The sequence below is a fragment of the Pseudorca crassidens genome, chromosome 2, assembly GCF_039906515.1.
Source record: "Pseudorca crassidens isolate mPseCra1 chromosome 2, mPseCra1.hap1, whole genome shotgun sequence".
NCBI lineage: Eukaryota > Metazoa > Chordata > Mammalia > Artiodactyla > Delphinidae > Pseudorca > Pseudorca crassidens.
In genome coordinates, this window is record NC_090297.1 from 70,788,250 (window position 1) to 70,809,459 (window position 21,210).

Genomic DNA, 21,210 nt, shown 5'->3' on the forward strand with positions numbered 1-21,210 from the left:
TTGTCATCTTGAAAAAGATTATAATTAATCTGAGGTTATAAACACATTTAATCTATTAGTAGAAAAATTTTCCATCTTTACTGTAATTATCTTGAAAAAGTTTGAGATGAGACTTTAAAAAATTTTTACCCATACATTAAACAATTTTGAATATTGCTCACTTTTACAGAGCACAGACCAAAAGGAAATACACTCTCAGCTGCAGTATAAAAGATTTAGGCTAGAGAGAAATGGCCTCTGGTAGTTTTTACATCATGGAATTTTTTTTTATCAGTGGAAATCACAGACCTTCTGTGTTAAGGGCTTCACAACAGAATTTTCACCTTTCAAATACAATTTAGGTTTAACACTGTTTTGAGATAAGGTGTGAACTGAGTGACACCCTAGTGTCTTTTGATCCCTCACCTTGAAGGACTGCACGGGACCATAATAGCACCAATCTTGAGTGGAGAAGTGGAGCCAATTTTGCTAAAACATCTGAAATATACTCTTCCTAAATAGTAACACCTGGTCATACAGACCATCCCAAGGAGTCTTTGTTCCCAGGAGATTCCCCAACCCAGTTTTTTGCTACCCAAGAGGCTTAGATAATACAGCTGGGGTCAGAGAAACACAGCCATGGGTCCAGCCTCTGGGCTGTTCTTTAAATAGAATTGCTTCTCTGACTCTCCTTACTCTCAAGTTTTGAATACAATGCAATTTCAACCATTCCTATCTACATTTTTCTGTTAATTAAAAATAACAAACTACATTGTTGTCTGAGAGGAGTTACACTCTCTGTGGCAGATGACACCAGAGCTTGAAAATCACTGACTTTGGGGAAAGAAACTCTGCTCCCCAATCAGCAACATCTATGATATGAAAAGGGGACTCTAGAGGTTAAGACCAATTTAAGCTTGTCAGTCTCTAGGCAAATGTCGTGGAATCTTGAGAAACGGCTTGTGGTGAGGGCTGTGTGAAATGGAAATCAGCTCAATCTACCTTCTGGTTTGGATTGTTGAGCTCCAAACACTGGGATTTTTACATTTTTATTTATTTATTATTGTTTTGTTGGGTTTGGTTTTGGTTACATTTGGTGTAAGCTCCTTATTCCTCGTCTGGTGTCACGTGAAGAAATGTGCACTTCTGTGAGATGTATTTTCCTCCCTTTTCAAGAAATCTTCATGGAAGGGAAGTTCATTGCTACCATCTGTACTTGGTTTAAGAGAGCTTTGATTAATAAGGACCACCCTATTGTACACTGGTTTGACATGTGGAAATATTTGTAATTCGTTCCTGGTGAGAGAGATTTCAGAAAGGACCTGGTTTGACTTTCAAACCCACATTGCCAATGAAAAGCAGCCTCCTGAATCTGGAGCTCAGTTGGAACAAGCAAAGGTGTTTCATCCTCCCCTTACCCCTCCCGCAAATACCAACACCTGTTAGAAATGAGGTTGAAACGATCCTGTTGGAACTGGAGGACAGAGTCCCAATTCCAGCCTGAAAGAGGCTCTGATGTATGGCATATAATGAGAGCTGGAGACTGCCCACTGCTACACATAATTATCATTCAGATCATGAAAGAAAACGAAATGATTCAAGCAGATAACAGCTGTTTTTATTCTGCTTTTTAAAGATTCTCTTAAACAACCTGATCTCATTGTTTTTATTTAAGGGTGAACACCCAATTGTAAACATAGGAGAGATGCATTCTCATGATGTCAGTAATAAAAGCATGTATAAAGCAGCATGTGTATTCTGGAAAGCTAACTAACCATTAAAGCCAAGAAACATAGTCTGGCACAAATCTTATTATGTGTCCAAGAGGACTTGATGGTATGCACATAAAAAAATGTAATGAAACAGTGGGAAGGAAAAGAGATGGGAGGGGAAGGAGCCAGAGAGTTGGGGGTGCACAGTTTTATATCTATGAGATGTTAGCAAAATTAGAGAGAGGCAAAGCTGCCAAGATTATCTGAGAAAAGGGTGAGCATAGCAGTAGAAATGCAAGAGGTTTGGTTTCTGTTTCTCTTTATATTATATTACAAAATCGCCTCTTTGCATTTTGACCTGTTAGTTATAGATAAAGAAGCTGCTACACAAGTCACACACAGGAAAAAGGAAGAGGCCCAGTCTTCTTTTTATCAGGACTTCAGATCTCATTTGGGGCGAGGTACATCTATTGTGTTTGTAATTGCTGTGATCATTATCATAGGCGTTCAGCGTAGCTTGCTTGAGGAATTCAGCACCACATACTGCTCATCAGAATTTTATAAAAATAAAATTGTTTGTAAAGGAATTTGGATAGAGTAAACCTTATACAAAGCCAGTGTAATCAATATTCATCATCATTTTTGATTTTTGCAAAAATATAGCAAAAAAAATAGGCAATCTGTCCTAGATAACTGTATGATGACAATGCTCATTTTTATAGTTTTCTTCTTATTTCACCACAATAGTGAAATATATTTCACTATTATAGTAAAATAAGATACATATTTATATATATTTATAATATATATAAATTTATATATGTATATTTGTATATATTTCATCCTTTATGAAATGGGTCATATGTATTAAAGTAGAAAAAAATTATTCACTTACTCAACTTGATAATAAAATTTTTTGTCTCTGAGGAAAGCACATATATATATATATATATATATATATATATATACACATACATAAATATATGTAAAGTTTACACCTAATGTTGGTTTATGACCCACATAAACATTAAACAGAAAGATGAGTTCAACAAGCAATTTAAAACTGGGAATCTGCTGTTCATGGGCTTAAACTCATGCTTTAAAAAAAAAGTAGAATGCATAAAAATGTCAGCTCCATAGATTTGCTGATAAAAAATTCCTGTTTACCTGTGCATAGAATACTACTGCCCCCAAGGGTGTGCAATTTTACAAAGGCAAATTAATCTCTTACCTGCCCAATACTCAAACTATAATGTATTTCAAAATTGAACAATATAAACCACTAAATATGAGATTGTTTTAGCTAGCCCTGCTAAAGGAAAACTAAAATGAATGGTTTGAGGCCCTAAATTATAGCTGGATTTTCTGCCCTTAGAGATTCATTACTTTATGTGGAAGGGGCCAATGAAATAAAGTAGCAACATCTTGTACCATTATATGACTTTCTATTTCTTTGAATCAAGTAGCAAATGACGGGGAGGCTTAACGCTATTTTGAAATGGCATTCCCAGCTCTACCAGGAACAATGTTCAGATTGAACTGCAAAAAATGTTCATCAGTATAAAAAATGCTGATTCCATGGGCTTGTGTTTAAATATACCAGTAGTGTGCATGCATGCACACACACGTGCACACACACACAAAGTGATCATTCCTAATGACTTAAACTAATATTCTCTAAAATTCTATTCATTATGGACTATGGCTCCGTTAGTTTTCCAGGTTGTGAATTATCTGGACAAATCTCTGTTCTTTTTCTTTTCTCCTAAGTACCAGGGTAGGATCATTCTCCTGCTCACTGGTGTATCCACAATTCAAATACAAGTACAAATAAAAGGAGATTATAAAGAAGACACCCGCCACCCTGGAGAGAAATACAAAAGAACACAGATTTATATTGACTAGCAGGTCTAGATATCTGAGGAATAAATGGTTTTACGCAACTGACCAAATAAGTATTTTGAATCTGCAAATATATCCTGAAACACAGGAGTTGCGTAGGTTAGGCAGCTGCATAGATTAGGGCAGGCCCAGGGTATAGCTCTGAAATTCAGAGGATTGTTTCTATTTATGGCACATTAGGTAGCCGCATGGCTATGAAACATGAATTTGGATGCCAAATAAAAAACAAGTCTGAAGGCTGAGTGCCGAGTGACTTTAAACATCTGTGAAGTGAAAATATGCCTGAACCAATGCATGCTACTGTGCTGAAAACAATTACTGTTACTGATCATTTTCTTGCTTTAGATAAAGTATATCTCTTCTCATGGGAGCAGGTGTACTGATGGCTTTGTGAATCGTCATTCATCAAATCACAGATGGACAAATACACCCCTTTTTTGGTAAATCCACACAAAATCACAACTCCTTAACATCTCAGAGAAGAAAACCTGTAATTTGTTACCGAGGAAGGATAAATTTCACCTTCCCACTTCTCCAGGATTTGTAGTAGTAATCCAAAATCAAGTGAGCAGAGACACTTTGAAAAGCTGCCCCTTTACCCCCTGCCTCTGGGATATTAATGACTACAAGATGTTGAATGCATATTTGAGCAGTAAGAAGAACCTGCTTCCCAAAGGGAAAAAAACTGGGAACAGACTAAGAGGAACAATAAGTTAGTGGACAGGTCTAAAAAGCTCTGAACATCAGCACGTCCCAAAGCTTAATGACAAAGCTTAGGCTATTGCAGGATCTCTACATCAAAGTCAGCACAAACATATTCTTTCATTATGACTTTTAGAACATGACTTACTTTTTCACAAACAGATATTTTTCTTACATTGGATTTATCACATGATGCTAATAATAAGCATTCTGCCATTGTCTTTTTTGTCCTCGCCATAAAATGTTTTACGAGGTAGCTTAAAAAAAAAAAAAGTAAAGAATTAGAGCGGAGGGGAGATTTGTATTTGAGACCAAGCATTGAATTTGGGGTTCTCTTTAAAGGATGAGGTAGAACAAAAATGGCCTGCTTTCAAAATGCTTATTTGATTTTGAAGAGCACTCTTGCCTAGGTGCCATCTTTCCTTCCTTTACTTTTCCTTCATTTGTCTCACTTTTCCTCCACATACCCATGATGCAGATTAGCACAGGCCTCCAAGCCCCAGTCATCAAAGGAATTAGGTCAGACCCAGAAGAAATCAGGTTGAAGGCAAGAAAGAAAACATTTAATAAAATAGAAGCTATGGTAGCCTGGAACTTCCATACTCCTTCAGGCAGACTAAGGTGCCCTGGCCTTAGAAGTAACAGTATTAAGTAATTGATATGTGTGGAAAAAAGCAGAAAAGATGTTTGTGACACCAAAGATCTTAATAGTATTAGCAACATGATGTATAAGCTGAATTTATTTAAAGCTAACCTGTATATGCTTGGGTAGGCTGGGTTCTCAATCTTAAAGCAATATTTGCAATTAAAAGTAATTCCAGAAAAGATCTAGTACAATATCTGTCTTTCTATAATTTATGTTTTTTTTAAAAGCTGTTTTGTATTTGTATTCCACCTGAGATTATTGGTATTTTAAAGTCTATAATATCTATCTACAGGAAATTCATTAACATGTTAGCATGTTTAATGCTTATTTACTCAAATAGCATTCATTATATGATCTGCTTTTGTGTTATTCTAAAGAAAAAAAAAGAAAGAGATTTTGAGCTTCCCTGGTGGTGCACTTGTTGAGAATCTTCCTGCCAGTGCAGGGGACACGGGTTCGAGCCCTGGTCTGGGAAGATGCTACGTGCCGTGGAGCAACTGAGCCCATGCACCACAACTGCTAAGCCTGTGCTCTAGAGCCCGCGAGCCACAACTACTGAAGCCCCTGCGCCTAGAGCCCATGCCCCACAACAAGAGAAGCCACCGCAATGAGCAGTTTGTGCACCGTAACAAAGGGTGGCCCCCGCTCACCACAACCAGAGAAAAGCCTGCGCACAGCAACAAAGATCCAATGCAGCCGAAAAATAAAATAATAAAATAAATGTAAAAAAAAAAAACAAAAAAAAAGAAAGATTTTATTTAAAATGCCATGCTTAGTTTATTCTCCAGATGACCATTCTAGTTAGCATTATTACTGCATCCAAAATGATTGGAGGAGTAATTCGAATTCAACCTATCACATTATCCAAGGGCATTCTATGAATAGCTGCAACCCAGAGCAAGTTCTGGCAAAGACACAAAGGCAGCCATTCAGAGTCAGCAATAACATTCAAGAGTGTTTTCCAGAGGTAGTGAATGCAGATGAGAATATTTATATGTTATCTCTCAAACTGTAGGAAGTATTTTGGGAAAGATATTTTTCACAATCCTTAGATTAGTTAGTCATTACATATTTTCTAAGCATTTTAAAGGGTTTTTTTTTGGATGATGGAACAAATTTATACACGTCATCCCATTTAATCCTCCCAGACTCCCGTGATGGATATGTTGGTGTCATTAGTAGCACCATGAGTGATAAAAAACCGAGGCACATGCATTAAGCTACATGACCAAGACTTCAGAGTTGGAAGGTGACAGCGACAAAATCTGAGCTCAGGACATCTAACTGAAGCGCTAGTGACTTCTCTATCTTGTGGCAAGCAGTTTTAAGTTTCAAAAAAGGTTAAATCTCTTTAGCTTCTGAATGTAGTAAATCTCAGTTTCTGATAGCTCTTATACATCCCTTAAACCTGTTTATTATTATCATCACTATTCTTATCAATAAGTAAATTTTAACAAAGGAAAAAATATTATCCTAGCTAGCATATATTAAAAGATTATTTTATGCCAGATATACATAACTCTTTCATGTATAAATTAATTTAATAGTCACTATGAGATATAATATTATTTGCAAATATTTTCTCCCATTCAGTAGGGGGTTATCTTTTCCTTTTGTCAGTGGTTTCCTTTGATGTGCAAAAGTTTCTAAGTTTAATTAGGTTCTGTTTGTTTATTGGTGTTAGAGAATGTTCTAATTTCATTCTTTTACATGTAGCTGTCCAGTTTTCCCAGCACCACTTATTGAAGGGACTGTCTTTTCTCCATTGTACATTCTTGCCTCCTTAGTCATAGATTAATTGACCATAAGTGTGTGGGTTTATTTCTGAACTCTCTATCCTGTTCCATTGATCTGTGTCTATTTTTGTGCCAGTACCATACTGTTTTGATTACTGTAGCTTTGTAGTATAGTCTGAAGTCAGGGACTGTGATTCTTCCAGTTCTATTCTTCTTCCTCAAGATTGTTTAGGCTATTTGGGATCTTTTGTGTTTCCATACAAATTTTAAAATTACTTGTTCTCGCTATCTTCAGAAAGAACACAAATAACAAATGTTGGCAATGATGTAGAAAAAAGGGGATACTTGTACACTGTTGGTGGGAATGTAAATTGGTGCAACCACTGTGGAAAACAATATGGAGGTTTCTCAAAAACCTAAAAATAGAACTACCATATGACCCAACAATTCCACTCCTGGGTATATATATGAAAAAAACAAAAACAAAAAAAACACTAATCTGAAAAGATACATACATGCCAATGTTTATAGCAGCATTATTTACAATTGCCAAGATATGGAAGCAACCTAAGTGACCATCAAAAAATGAGTGGATAAAGATGTGGTATGTATCTACAATGGAATACTACTGAGCCATTAAAAAAAAATGGCCATTTACAGCAACATGGATGGACTGGAGGGCTTTATGCTAAGTGAAATAAGTCAGAAAGAGAAAGACAAATACTGTGTGATATCACTTATATGTGAATCTTAAAAAATACAACAATAACACCATACACAAAAATAAACTCAAAATGGATGAAAGACCTAAATGTAAGGCCAGAAACTATCAAACTCTTAGAGGAAAACATAGGCAGAACACTCTATGACATAAATCACAGCAAGATTCTTTCTGACCCACCTCCTAGAGTAATGGAAATAAAAACAAAAATAAACAAATGGGACCTAATGAAACTTCAAAGCTTTTGCACAGCAAAGGAAACCATAAACAAGACCAAAAGACAACCCTCAGAATGGGAGAAAATATTTGCAAATGAAGCAACCGACAAAGGATTATCTCCAAAATTTACAAGCAGCTCATGCAGCTCAATAACAAAAAAACAAACAATCCAATCCAAAAATGGGCAGAAGACCTAAATAGACATTTCTCCAAAGAAAATATGCAGACTGCCAACAAACACATGAAAGAATGCTCAACATCATTAATCATTAGACAAATGCAAATCAAAACTACAATGAGATATCATCTCACACCAGTCAGAATGGCCATCATCAAAAAATCTAGAAACAATCAATGCTGGAGAGGGTGTGGAGAAAAGGGAACACTCTTGCACTGCTGGTGGGAATGTGAATTGGTTCAGCCACTATGGAGAACAGTATGGAGTTTCCTTAAAAAACTACAAATAGAACTACCATATGACCCAGCAATCCCACTACTAGGCATATACCCTGAGAAAACCAAAATTCAAAAAGAGTCATGTACCAAAATGTTCATTGCAGCTCTATTTACAATAGCCCGGAGATGGAAACAACATAAGTGCCCATCATCGGATGAATGGATAAAGAAGATGTGGCACATATATACAATGGAATATTACTCAGCCATAAAAAGAAACGAAATTGAGCTATTTGTAATGAGGTGGATAGACCTAGAGTCTGTCATACAGAGTGAAGTAAGTCAGAAAGAAAAAGACAAATACCGTATGCTAACACATATATACGGAATTTAAGAAAAAAAAATGTCATGAAGAACCTAGGGGTAAGGCAGGAATAAAGACGCAGACCTACTAGAGAACGGACTTGAGGTTATGGGGAGGGGGAAGGGTGAGCTATGACAGGGCGAGAGAGAGTCATGGACATATACACACTAACAAACGTAGTAAGGTAGATAGCTAGTGGGAAGCAGCCGCATAGCACAGGGAGATCAGCTCGGTGCTTTGTGACCGCCTGGAGGGGTGGGATAGGGAGGGTGGGAGGGAGGGAGACACAAGAGGGAAGACATATGGGAACATATGTATATGTATAACTGATTCACTTTGTTATAAAGCAGAAACTAACACACCATTGTAAAGCAATTATACCCCAATAAAGATGTTAAAAAAATAAATTAATTAAATAAATAAATAATACAACAAACTAGTGAATATAACAAAAAAGAAGCAGACTCACAGATATGGAGAACAAACTAGTGGTTACCAGTGGGGGTGAGGGACAATATAGGAGTGTGGGTGGGAGAGATACAAACCATTGGGTGCAAGATAGGCTCAAAGATATATTGCACAACATGGGGAATATAGCCAATATTTTGTAATAACTGTACATGGAAAGTAAGCTATAAAATTTTAATTAAAAAAAAAAGAGATATAATATTATCCCCAATTTGAATAAAGGAAAATTGAGTCAGAGAGATGTTGAGTAATTTCCTCCAAGTAATTGAGTAATTTCCTCCTGCTATAAAGGAGAAGAGCCAGGATTTAGAAGTCTGGTTCTAGAGCCAGTACATGTAATCACTAAACTCTATTGCCTTCCCAGGTCTTTTTTTTTTTTTTTTTTTTTTGCGGTAAGCGGGCCTCTCACTGTTGTGGCCTCTCCCGTTGCGGAGCACAGGCTCCGGACGCGAAAGCTCAGCGGCCATGGCTCACGGGCCTAGCCTCTCCGCGTCATGTGGGATCTTCCTGGACTGGGGCACGAACCCATATCCCCTGCATCGGTAGGGGGACTCAACCACTGCGCCACCAGGGAAGCCCCCAGGTCATTTTTAATTGAGTCATTGTGTCCTGTTATGTGTAAAGGGATAGAATTTTGTTAAATGACTATATTGTGAACATAAAAGAATACCAGTTATTAAGGATACATTCTGCATACATCGTGCCTTTCATCTAAAATTCCTTTCCTCTTCATCATCTACCTAATTTTTCTTACTTGTCTTTTAAAATTCAACTTTAATGTTAGCCTTCCCAGACCCACCAGTCTGATTTAGAAGCCCTTCTATCCTCACTGGGTAGTGCTATCCTAGCATCTATCACAATGTGTAGTATTGATATACTTAACTTTCTCTTCAACTCTAAGCTCCTTGAGGGAAGGGACTCTGTTTTCTATGTCTTTATATCACAAGTAATGGTGCTTGTCATGCAGCCGGTACCCAAAACAGGTTGGATTTATGAATGGATGAAAAAATAAAATTATGTGTAAATACTTTGTTGGTATAGATGGATGACTGGATGAAGGTTGATTGATGGGTGGAAAGATGGAAATATAAGAAATTAAGTGACATATACATATAGGAAATGTATGAGTCAGTCCAGTGTATGTGCTAGCTTTAAATGGACAGAGCTTCTTGGACATATTTATAAAAAAAAAAAAAAAGATACTTTTTTTAACTGACTCATTTTCCTACTTTATCTTTAAATACCATTCTTTCTTCTATTGTTTCCCTTTAATAGACATTAATGGTGACTCGCAAGTTAGTGATAAATTTGCTCTTGGAAATTTTCTCTACTTTTTTGTTATATATACATCAAAGCTTTGACTTTACTCCTCTAAATTGTATATCCTGGATGCCTTTGGATAGAGGCACTGTATTACACTCCCCAGCTGAAGCCCTCCTTTCCGTCCACCATTTGCCTGGCAGGTGCTACTTGAAGCTTTGGCCTCTGTTACCCCTACTAGATTTAGCAATGAAAGCAGCATGAAATCTTAAACTTACCGCCAAGTGTGAATCTTCTGCTTCAGAACAGATATATCATCCTGGTCCTAACAAAGAACAGAACACATAATATTCCCAATACCTTAATAGTATGCCACTCCAAACATCAAATTATATTTACCTACCTGGCAGAACAAGAAAAATAATGGTTTCCTCATTAATAACCACAACGTTGTAAGAAAACATTAATTTCACCTAAAAAAAGACATGGAAACTGCATGCTACCATCATGGATGCTTTTGTGATACCATTTATGAATATAATACTCTGTTAAGAATGTAATTACTGAAGAGACGTTTTGCCATAAAAGATTTTGGGTTGTTTATAATCAGAGAAAAATTATCCACTCCTTTGAGAGTTGCATTAGACAATTACTAGTCAAAGCTTAAAAATATAAAAGCAAGTAAAGATTGGCCTTTTACTTAAAGTCAGTAGTTCACTGATTTTTGTCAAGAAAAATCATACGCTAGACTTTTTTACACTATCAGACAGCTTCTCATTTGTGATGTAATAGACTATTTTCCACAGTGGTATAATTTATCCATTCATTATTTTATCATGTATTTATAGAGAGCCCACCATTTGTCAGGCACTATATATTTTCTGACTAGCGGTTAAATATCTTTTTTCTCTCTTACTGTGTTTCTGCCTCCAATATAAACTAGCCAGGCAAAATATCCAAACAAAATAAAATTGGGAGCAAAATATACATGTGTGAGTATATTTTAACTGACAACCATAGCAGTCTCTCAGCTTACATAGTGCTAAATACTAGAGATTTGAGTCAGCTAAAGAATATGTAAATTCAAATTGTTGTTGGTTGCTACTGAATGGCATGCCATCTTCTGGTATGTTAAATAGAAAACATGCAAATTCTCCATTTGACTCTTGTTTTAATTTGTCTTAGTCAAATACGTGTTTATAAAATTTAAGTGCTGCATATTATGGGAGTATGTATATGTGTATATGTTTATGTATATATGTGTATAAAAATTAACATAGTATACATATATTTAACTATGATGTTGTGTTTGCTGCAAAAGTGTACCAAACCTATTTAGCAAGGTGGGGGGGTGGAATGGAGCCTCTAAGCCACAAAATGTAAGAAGTTTGTGAAAGTGGCCTGAAGACCTATCAATCAATATACAAAACGCAATTTTTAAAGGCTACCAACACAACTTTTAAAAACCAAATTGAAAATTACAAGTTGGAAAGTGTTTGTGGGTTATCAAAATATTCTTTAGATCTAGCTCACTCTGTACTGTCTCATATTCTTGCAAGTCCCATGGGATGCTTCTTAAACACATTTCACCTTTCTTTCTTCAGTTTCAGGGTAGAAAGGGTCCCTTTAACTCCTGGAGACAGTAAATCACAGATTGTGTGGTGGTTCTCAGAAGATACTTAAAGGACTGAATTGGATGCTCTACATAGCACCCTTGCCAAAAGAGTTCGGAAATGACTTCCAGCTTCCCACAGTAATAAAATGGCACTGTTTGGCATCTTTAAGGTAATAAAAGTGAATTTTTTCCATTCTAGTAAATGAGAAGAGAGGCCTGGTTGTTTTAAAAACTGATTAAAATTCATGTGTTTTCCTCAAATTATAGAGCGTGATATGAGCACACTTACACGTGAACTTCAGACCACCTCAGAGCGTTATTATATCCAGTTCTCTGAGGGAAACAGGATGTGCCGGTAGGTGGGTGGAAGGGAGCCTGGGAAGGATCCATCAGGTGCTGTGAATACAGAGGACAGGATTCAATAGATGGCACTCTTCCCTCTGAGTCAGCGGTGAATGAATTCAGAGTGTGATTTTGGAGGATATTATTTTGCTTGAAAGAAAAGTTTTGGAAGTTCGTAAGTGGTTCTGGCACTGTTAAACAGCTGCTGAGTCTAATCGCAGACTCCGGCTGTATTTTGGTGATGGGAAAAGCTCAAGAAAACAGGTTTTGTGTCTTTAAGAAAGAGGCTTATGTAAGGCATTATCGTCATTTGTATACAAGACATTTTAAAATTCAGTTTCACTCTCCTCACCATTTCAGAGGAAAATCTTTTGTCTTTCCTACTTGACTCAAAGAGTCTAGGAGGAAGTTTGATCATCTTCCGTTTCCCATCTGGTTATTCATAAGGCACCTGCATCTCTTGTGATTTCTCCTCGACTACACAATGCTACCAACTGACAACAAACATTTTATAAAGGAAGACCACCTTTCATAAAAGGCACCTGAACATTAGAAGCTTGCCAGCCAAAGGCATGGGATATAGCTTTCTATCCTTATTTCAACTGTACCAACAGTAGAAATTATAGTTGTCTTAAGCAGAAAACACAAGATGGATACTTTTTATTTATAGTCTAACCCACATTTGTCTTTGTTTATATGCTGCAATTAGAAGGCTATTACAAACAAATTTGTAGTATCATGGAAGAATTTTTAATGACTTGCTGATTTCAGTTATTGCCAAATACCTTCATCTACCTGTCATATTTCTAATTGAGAGACACCAGTGTGTGTGTTTATATAATCTCTTTGTTAAAATTACACAAAAGTGGCCTCAGTAGTTAGGGGCTAGTCCATTAATTGAACAGACAAAACTATTAAAGAGGTTAAACAGATTATTACAAAAGGAGCAGGATATAGACACACCCAGTTTAACAATAATGGGGAAGGAGGTGTCCCTAACAAAGATAGAAGGGGAAAGGGAAATATTACCGCTGCTCTTAATAATGGTCTATAAACAATAGAGTACATGTTTATTAAGCCTATGACAGCTTGCTTCAACAAAGAGAGAATTAGATGTAAGTGCTAATGCCTTTTGCTCACAAATACTCCCAATGAGTATAACCCAACTCAGAGCATCTGACTTTGGTAGGTAACCATCTGTGATTAAAAGGAAAATGCTTCCTTCTGGGCTTGCGCTGAAATACCAACGGAGACATCTTTCCTGCAACTAGTCCTTGACCTTCACCTTCAAGTACGTATTTACCTGTTAAATTATGTGGTCTCCATGCAGACTCATGAGATAGGTTTATGAAAGAAAGATATAGTCCCTGATATACTACTGTCATCCACAAAATATGACACAACATGTTTATAGATCTAGATTTGCCCTTATCCCTTTGTAATATAATTAGGCCATTTCTCTCAATATTTTGAATTATCAGTTTCCATGGTCAGGGACCATACCTTATTTACCTATATTTAACTATACCTATACCTATATTTATTTTAACTATACCATACCTATATTTAACTGTAAACAGAGTGGTCAATGAGTAAATATTTGCCAAATGAGTACATGCATAAACATGTAAAACTGAGTTTCTCATTGTTCTCGTTGCTAAAACGGAAGTAATCTTACCTTCAGCAAATATGTAAGGATAAGAACATTCATATTCTTGATTTTAAGTGTTATAATTTTATCCCTAAATACAGAACTGTAATGTGCTTAACCTAAACAATCAACTACTTAAAAATATCAAAAGTTTGGGGCTTCCCTGGTGGCGCGGTGGTTGAGAGTTCGCGTGCCGATGCAGGGGACACAGGTTCGTGCCCCAGTCCGGGAAGATTCCACGTGCTGTGGAGCGGCTGGGCCCGTGAGCCATGGCCGCTGGGCCTGCGCATCCGGAGCCTGTGCTCCACAACGGGAGAGGCCACAACAGTAAGAGGCCCGCATACCGCAAAAAAAAATATATATATATATATATACACACATATATATATATGTATATATATATATAAAGTTTAAAAAAGTAATGGCTAGCAAATTCATCTCTCTCTCTTATATTAGGGACTTGCTAAAGAGTTTATGATTATCTTTAAGCTTGCTCCTTCCTTGTTACCTTCTCTGTAACTTAAATTATTTATCTTCTATGTTCCAAGTATCATATACATATAGTAGATAAAATAATGTTTCCTTTGAAAAGTCCTCATTGTGATCTCCTATTCTAACATGTATATTTTGTATCTAAATGATATTTGTCTCTGTTATGGATGAAATTCCATTTATCTATTCATTTAATATACATTGGATGAAAGCTACCATGTAGAAGATAATCTACAAACCCAAGAATGCAACAGAAAATATTTAACTTCTCTTTATTCCATGTGTTTCAGAGTTAATCTCACCCCACTGGTTTACTCTGATTTGGCCAGTAATTCTAAGTCATCATATAGGCTAAAGATTTGCCTTTAAGAGAGTAATTCTGAAAGTTGTCCACACTAAAGATGCATCTGTGACTATGTATGTAGTAAAACAGGTTCTGAATTTCATTTCCCTGGATTCAGGCTCAGTAGATCTGGCAGAGAGCCCAGGAATCAGCAGCATTTCTAACAAGCTTCACAGGTAATTCTCAGGGAGGTGGTTCTCAGAACATGCACTAAGGATCGCTGCCTTGAGAATTAAAGAGATTTTTCTTTTCATGCCATGTTTTATTCTAAGTGTAACAAACATCTTCTTTTATTTCCTTATTTCTTTTTCCTATAAAATACAATTTAAATTGTCCTGAATTGCATTTTATCATTACATGTTGTGCATTACATGTTGTGACCATGAGGAATATTGTAGGATTTTTTGTTGTTGTTTTTCCTCTAAAAGGTGTAGGGATAAATGAGGAGTGTTAAATGTGATTTTTTAAAAACTCACATTTTGATGATAAGAAAAAAATGCTTTAATTGCCACTATTTGATTCTAAAATGGTAATTCATTAAGATGAAAGCCATGGATTTTTAGTCATTAACTTTGACTATTATTTTACAAAATTATTCAGAAGTTTCCACTTGGTGCTTTTCTTTAATTTTATTATTATTATTTTTTTTATCTAGTTTTCCCTTAAAATATTCCATTAGGTCCCAGTATGACTTTTTCCTGTGATTTAGAATCGTGTAAGTAAGAGAAGTGAATCTATTTTCCTTCCTATATCAATAATACCTTACTTCAACCTCTTTGAGTGGATTATTTTTCTCTACAAGACCTTTAGTATTATGGTATCATGCCATGGGATGTGAACAGTGACATTATTTAAGGTCACAGGGTAGATAGAAAAACTGTGACTAGCTTCTACTTGTTGTGTTAGAGTCTACCATTCTCTCACAGAAATGTTGGCTTGTTATTTCATAATTTGAGTTACAGACATGGTTTTCTTCTAAGGTTGATAGGTCATTTCTTTAAAAAGATTTGATACATTTTTAACCTTTTCTAATTTGAATATTGTCATTGTGTGATCTGGTGATTTTTTTTTTTTAAGATAAGTCAATGGTCCCTAGGCTACATTAGGAAATTTCCATTGATATTAACCCTAACAGCCACCTCGAGTCAAATGTGGCATTATTTAGAGACTTTCTTTGTATGACAATATCACATTTACTTTTATTTTTCCCCTTTAAAAAGTATTTTAAGAAGCTCACTTGGAAACAGCTCATAATAATAGACAATTGTGAAATGTTTAGTTTCATTGAGTGCTCTAACCACATTCATATAATATGAATAATCTAGCTCACTGAACACTGAAATCTATTCTGGCCATTTGTGAAAATGTAGTATCCAACAAGAGCTAACCAAGAAATATGCCAAGGCTAATCAAAAGAGAATGAACCAGAATAACTCCCCCTCTAAAAACAAACTAAAAAAGAATAGATTTTTACTTTAAAAGTTTAAAAGGCTAAATAAATTTGAAACACCATTTTAAAATACATACTTCCACATGATAGTATGCCCTGGGGCCTGGAAACAGTTATAATAAAATGTTGTGGAGAAAGCCCCCCACTGTTTCTGTGGTGGCATTTCTGCCATGGTTCAAATTAGAACTCTCATAAATCTTGGAATTGAGCAAATAGGGAAATAAAAATCTCATAAAATACCTGTCTGTATTCAGGCTGAAAGGATGAATTTAGGTAGTATTCCAAATCAAACTTTCTAACTTGTTGAGGCTGATACATTTACACTTGCTTTCCAATTCGTGGCAACTTATCTAAACGGTTCCAAGTGAAAATAAAATGTACACTTTGATCATTCCTTTTTAAATGAAATCATGATAATTTTGGCCCAATTCCCTACATTAATGTATCCATTCCTTCACATGGATTCTGTTAAATGCTACAAATAAATGAACAACGGAAAGGTTTTCTCCACAAATAATGATGAGTCTGAGAATCCAGGAATCCTATGCACTGCACCAGTAGCAGATCAGGCAGTGGAACTCACCTCAAAAGAGGACAAAGGAACTTTCTATCAACAACTTTACTATGATGGTAAAGTGTAACGTAACGCACTTTTATACTTTTGACTGCTTCCGTTTCAGCAAAGCCTTTTCCTCATACAGAAAATCTCTTTTATCTTTTTAAGTGGCATAATTGCATAATTATAAATGTTATGCAAATTCTGTATTTACTTGCTGAATGACAAACCCAAAATTATAAGCATCATCAAACTTTGGAAAATGCCTAAATATCTCTAGGACAGTATTTTCAAATAATGCATAGAGGTAAATACAAATGCTCTTGAACCATGGGCAAAGCTTAAAAAAAGAAAAAAAAAAAAAAACTTTAAATAGGAAAACCTCTAGAGGAAAGACCTGACTCTCACTTATGAGCAAAAAATTCTTCAGTGAGATAGAAGGGACCCATACAGTAGTCTGAGTCCATGAAATTCCATCAGAGGGGACACCATTGAAGTATGTTTCTCACAGTGAAAACATCTGACAGTGAAGGTCTAATTGCCTTCACTATCTTTTATGAATATTGTTGGAAAAGAAAAATATTCTTTCTCTACTGTAAGCAGTCAAGGGATTAGATACAGTTATAGCTAGACAACAGTTGTTGTCTGGTGAACCTGTAATGAAAGTTTATAATCCTCTTCCTTCCTTGTAAATCCTAATTTACAGATGTTTGAATTTTACCCAAACAAGGCGGGGAAAAAGACAGAAAAGAGAAGCTACCTAGCCTATAATCTGCTTTTTCAACTGCTTACCAATGATGCCAAAGTGAAAACAGATTATTAAATTAAACAATGCTTTGGAGAGAAAAAATGTATTTAAACCATTCTATTTGATAATATTAATACCATAATTCTCATCAGCATATTGGATCTTCTTCCAAAAGGCTTCAATCTCATTAGATGTCTATCTCTTATGCTTTAGTTTTTTAAAAAAATACTTTATCTATCTATCATCTTTCTATCTAACAATCCATCCACCTATCTAAATATCTATATCTCTACCTACCTAGATATTTTCTAAAATCAGGGAGAGGAGAGGAGGCCTTTTCAGATGCCTTACCAAAAAGCTTCCACACTAATAAAAGCAAATTGAAATTATAAGAAAATGAGTTTATCTTCCAAGTTTGAAACCAGGGACATGCCTATCCTTAAAACTGATTTCAGCTCAGCATGATTTTTCAGATGCTTTCTGAGTTTTCTCATTGTTGTTTTGGCAATGAGATAAAGTGCATTGTTTTGTCTTCCAATGCAGCAGAGTGATGTTAACCCAAGGAGTTTTGATTTGAAAATCTTTATCTGGCATAATTATACATTCTGTCCAGGTCTCCATGGATGGGAAGTAAACTGTTTCTCTCCTTCAGTTGTTGTGGTTAAGGGAAAGGCCAGGTGGGTCCAGTATCTAAAACTACAAAAAAGCTCTCCTAGGTCATTGGTGGGAAGTTCAATACTATTGCATCCCTAATAGCAGGTGCTTCTGTTTGAACTCAGGGTTATGAAAGATGAACTACATTAAATGGTAAATCATTAAGTATCAGCTGAGTCAAAACACGATGGTACGTTTCCCTGCTTAAATCACCCGCATCTGTATTCTTACATGCAAAGAGTTGCTCTTTCCAATCACACAGTGAAACCCTGACAGAAGATCTGAAGCTGAAACCACACCAAAATCCTCAAATAACATCTTTTGGGTTTTCAGTTGGTGAGTAAATGATCATCAGCAAATATTCAGTGGTGGAACTAAAGCACAACATTGCATTTAACCCAGCTATAAAATATTTAGGAATGTGTAATCCCTTTAGAGCCTCATTTTTCCTCCTATTATGTGTTTATTCTTCAGGAAAAGAAAAACAGCTGTTTAAATTATGCCCGCCTAATACCTTAGATTTATTGCAAAGACTACAATTTGCTGGTTTCCTTTTACTATTGATTCTCCTCTTACTTATGGGGATGTGAACATCATAACTAGAGATAAAGCTCATACTGGTTCAAATCTAAAATTGTACAATAATGGATACCATAAAATACGGCTTCAGAACTGTTGGAAAAATTAGACTCTTCTTATCTATTTGAAGTAGGCAGGAGAAGAATCTCAAATAGCAATTATAACTATAATATCCCACTCTCATCATGGCTTAGATTCATAGTAATATATTCACAACTTTAAGCAGTTACTATAAGACAATGGTCTTTCTTTGTCTTCATTGCTGCATGTGCTTTCATGGTGCTTTGCTCCACTGTGGGTTTGTCTTGTCCACATAAGTATTTGACCTTTCATTCCAGTGTCACACTAGAAGCCAGTATTGTGGCAAGATACTGGAGGTAACTGTAGAGCATCTCAACTAACATATTTTTCCCCTCCCCTGATTATATAGTACTGGAATAAAAGACAAATGAAAATCTAGGATTCACTTTTAGGTATACAATTAGACATCTTTCTTTGGTGTAAGACAACAGAGGTTGCTACTTTCAAAATCTGGGGAGAAAACATAAAGTTTAATTGCATAGAATGTGTTCTACCAATCATTTTTATGGTACACTTATTTTGAAAATGTGTCCTGTCAGGTCATTCCCACACTTGGCTCAACTGGGAACATATTACCTTCTACAGACAATAGAAAGAGGGTCTCTAAAATTTACTTAGTACAGTAATCTTACTTACAGAGTTATTTCACTCAACAGATGAAAGGAAGGACTATATTTTAATTTCTATTGAAGGATGTCATGAAATTATCTTTATATCAATCAGAAAACAAATTAAATTTTGAGGGAAAATTACCAATACTCAACTTATAAAAATATCTGGGCATTCCCTGGTGATCTAGTGGTTAGGGCTCGACGCTTTCACTGCGCTGGCCAGAGTTTAGTTCCTGGTTGGGGAGCTAAGATCCCGCAAGTAGTGTGATGTGGCCAAAAAAAAAAAAAGTCTGAATCCTTCAAAAGAACACACATTTTTATATCCATCAAACTTTTTTATAGAAACCGTATTAAAAGCTATATAGATACATTTTATTATAAAAATAGATCTATTTTTTCATTGCTTTATTAATTAGCACCTACATCCAGTAGGAATATCATGGAATATCTTACGTGCACAGAATTGTATTTTGTTTAGGGAAGAAACAAGTATACTCTTGTAAGAAATTATAAGGACCTGAAAGACCATCTTATTGCAGGACCTTATGCAAATTACTTATCAGCTCTGTGCCACAGTTTTCTCATTAGTATAATGGGAATAATAACGACGATCTCACATATGTGTGAGAATAAAATAAAAGATGTAAAATACTTATGATAATACCTGGCATATATTAAAGTTTTAGAATAAGTGAAATGTTGTTTTTGTTGCAAAACACATACAATGTGTTTCAAAGCTATACTATGTAGTTTATCATGTTTCCTACAACGTCTGCCCCTGTTCCCTGACCTGCTATGCATTTACTAAAAAGACTTCTTTTTACAGCTTTTCATTCCACATGTTTTATCCACTAGAAATCTTTCTGAGACCAACCAGCAAGACCAACTTGCAAATATATTAACAGAAAACATATATAGCATGTGGTTACCTCTTCTGGGACATGAATAGACAAACAGAAAATGTCAGAGTGTCATGTTTGAGAAGAAATATAAATCTTTGTGAACTGCTGGACATGATTTTGTAACACAAAAAGAAAAGACAACAATTTTGACAAAATTAAACTTAATGCTATAGGACATGGTTATCCCCATGTTGGCTGCTTTTGAGATTTTATAGGCCTATACTCATATTCAGGTCAAACTAAAGATAGCCAGATATTATTTAGCAGCATTGGAGGGGGGATTGAGCCGGCAGGCAGGTATGCTCAGAATACTCTCTAGAACACAGAAGCAGAACATATGCCTATTATTCAACACTGTCTTGTCATCGTGTTAAAATGTATACATCCAGATAGCTCAGAATGTTCACTGGGCAGAAATAAGACTCTAGAACCTGAAAGGGTTTGTATAAACTTGAGAGGAAGAAACATGTCAGTCATACAGAATCAGTAACTCAGATTCTGAATACTGAAAGATCTAGCCCAATTACAAGCATTGTGCGGCACATAGTTCGGTATCTTTGTCGATCAACTTCCTCTTATTTTCTTATTCTCATGATAATGTTATACACTCATACGTATTGTATAAGTAATAAAGATAGAAGCTTAAGTGCTTCATGTTAAAATGCTACCTAAAATGTAAAAAGAAACCACTTAATTCTTAAACCACTTAGATTAATTGCATCTGCGACTATGTCATTCAACAAGTCATGTCATTACTGAAGCCAAGGTTAAATTGCTCTTTTTTAAAAATATATAAAGCCAATATTTAAAGAGCTTTACAAAAATGAAAGAACTGATTGATCTTGCCTCATTCTCCTCCTGAAGAAAGAGATCTATCTATCTACCAATGCTTCAGGCTCTCTTCATAGCCATTCTTAATTGGAATAGTTAAAAAGTTTCCAAGGACAATACCTTTTACTATTATATTGCACATTTCATATCATAAGGACATTTCAATTTCTCTTCATTCTTGGGGCAAGATGAATTTTGTCACTGAACATTCCAGACCCATGTTTCTTCAAAACAGTCAGTTGCACACCAG

The 21,210-nt window shown here is 35.6% G+C and overlaps 1 long non-coding RNA gene across 1 annotated transcript in view; it reads left to right on the forward strand.

Annotated features, from left to right (window-relative positions):
* Nucleotides 1–21,210, forward strand: part of LOC137210813 (uncharacterized) — a 128,990-nt gene that overhangs the window by 93,220 nt on the left and 14,560 nt on the right. The window contains exon 2 of the long non-coding RNA XR_010936744.1: nt 11,710–11,890. This is a non-coding gene — a long non-coding RNA (uncharacterized lncRNA). The remainder of the gene's footprint in view (nt 1–11,709; nt 11,891–21,210) is intronic.